The sequence below is a fragment of the Nestor notabilis genome, unplaced genomic scaffold (assembly GCF_000696875.1).
Source record: "Nestor notabilis isolate BGI_N333 unplaced genomic scaffold, ASM69687v1 scaffold31471, whole genome shotgun sequence".
NCBI classification, from domain to species: Eukaryota; Metazoa; Chordata; class Aves; order Psittaciformes; family Psittacidae; genus Nestor; species Nestor notabilis.
In genome coordinates this window covers 1-2517 of record NW_009914759.1, presented here as the reverse complement: position 1 = coordinate 2517, position 2517 = coordinate 1, and positions in this window count along the sequence as shown.

The window sequence follows — 2517 nt, the reverse complement described above, 5'->3', positions numbered from 1 at the left end:
AGCAGGGAGCAGGAGGAAAAGCTATGAAGGTGGAGCCATCTACATTACATCTCATCTATCGCTCAAGTCACCAGAGGATCTTGAGGCAGACACCTGCAGGATTTGCCCTTCTCAGGCTTCTGAAGGTGAGTTTAAGCTCCTTTCATATCACTTCTTATAAAAATTCCACAAAGCCTCAGGCCTTGGAGCTCACACTCCTCTTTCTGCCCTCTCTGAAAGGATCCTGCAATGGAGCATGAGTGTCCTTCTCAGTCCTCCTTGTGCTCCTGTTGTTACAGGGGAAGTCAAGACAACCAAGGCTGCTTTGGCTATTTCAAGCACAACTCCTCTCACAGATCTCTGCTGTTATTTTTCCCTCTGACAATATACTTTTACCAGGGCTTCCCACCAAAGCCAGCTCTGTGCAAGCACCTACTGAAACACCCCAGGCTCCTGCTGATAGGTTTGCAGGATTCAGCATCCATCTAAACTCAGGTTGCATAAACCCGGCTCACAGATCCGAGTCCTTCCTGGCTCTGGGTATGGAGGAAGAAACACGCTGTTGGCTCCTCCAGTCATCAGCGCAAGGAGCTGCCATGTACAAGAGAACACAAAGACTGTTCCTGCTAAGGCGACTGCAAGGAAGATCCAAGGGGCACAGCTTGTGGAATGCCACGGGATTTCTAACTCTTTTCAAAATTACCTTTCAGGGAGAGTTCCGAGATGCTTCTGCCAAGTGGAACTAACGTGAGACTAAACCAGACTGAACCCCGCGGCAGACGCCAGCTCTGGCCTCCTCAGGACGTTCTCACTGTTCTGCTACCCGTGGGTTTTGTCTAATTGTTCTTTACTCAGTAACTGCACATCTCAGGAGCTTCTCAAGGAAAGGGGCAGAGAACTCCAGGAGCAGAGCTGGAGCACTCAGAAAGGAAACGTAACATTTCTGGCCCAAGATCTGACTGTCAGCCTCTACTACAAAGAATAACATGAGAGTAACATATAAACACGCTTCAGGATTGTCCAGAAACCTCACTGGGGCCTTTGGAATTTCCCTCGTTTGTGAGGGGAAGTGCCTGGCTCCTTGCTATTCCCAGGAAAGCACATGGTAGCTACCAGGAGGAAGACGAGGCAAATGCACTGGACTGACCAAATGGGACAACCAGCCAGAAGCAGCACTTCACAACCTGCACAGCGAATTCAAACCACTACTGGAATTTTGGATTGCTATGGAGTAAAGACATTTGCCTCTCAATTTCCAGCCCCAAATAAAGGTGACTGTGCTGTCTGACCCACAAGGAACATGTATTCCAGAACACCAGCACAGGAAGGACTCGTGGAATGGGGACAAGTCTTGGAGAATCACGAAGAGCAGCTCCCCCTCTGCTCATCACGAGTAGCTGAACATACAAACACACACTTCTCCTTCCCTGTCTACCAGAGATATTCCTGCAGCTCAGGTGCACAAGGTCCTGTAGCAACCCCTGCTCCATTTATGTGCATCGGCAAATACTCAGTTAGGCATCAATTCTGCAGAGCAGAGCCTTGATTTATTTTACGTTATTAATATCCAAAATACAGTTTCGATGAGCAGCACCACTTTTACGATCAACTGTGACCAACCGTAAACAATCAGAGCCAAGTTAGTCCTCACCCAGACTGGTTTTAGACAGGAGCACATGGAACAAAACTTCCATTGTGAGTTTGCTGTTCTCTGGGTATTAGATCTCATCAACATGAGCTTGCTAATCCTCTGACTCCTTTCCCCATTGCACTTGCACGGCTCTTTTTATAGTCACAAAGAACTTATCTTCCCCCTGATTTAGGCTGGTTTCAGAACAAGCCATGAGGAACCACCTCCAATTATTGGAGCTACTGCTGCAAAGTTTCCTGGAAGCACAACAAATGCTGTTTCTTCTCAGACTCACCCAACTGGGTAACTGGAAAATGAACCCAATTAGTCTGTGGTGTTTGTATTCCCCACAAACTCCAAGGTTGGAGCTGCCTGGCACGGCCAGACAGGAATGGCCAATGGAGCTGGGATGGCCACTGGGTCATCTGCTCCTCTGCTATGGGGAGAGGACTTTGCTCAGGACAAAACCAACCTGGGCCAGGTCCCTACGAGGCAAGGTCAAGGCTGACAAATGCATCTGAAGACGTGCTCCCGATGACCAAGAGAGGAGGGTCAGAAATTGAAGCACAAGTCATAAGGTCGTGCCTGGAACTCCAGTTCCTGCCACAGCCTGAGGTAAGCCGGGGTAACTGTGTCACGTCTGGCTGAGCTGGCCACGGCCCAGGCGCGCTGTGCTCTCACCCCGCAGCCCTCACTCCCGCCCCCGAGGCCGCTCTGTTCCCTGCCTTCCATTGCAAGACCCCAGGGACATTTTCACAGTGTGATGCCTAAACCCTCCCCTGGCGTCCCTGCACCTCCCCAGGTACCACCTCAACAGCTCCGTTGCTTTCTTGCAGTTTAAGCCTTGACCTGTTTGGGGTTCGCGATGTCCTGGTTTCACCGCTTGTGTCTTCCTCCCTCCCCAGCAG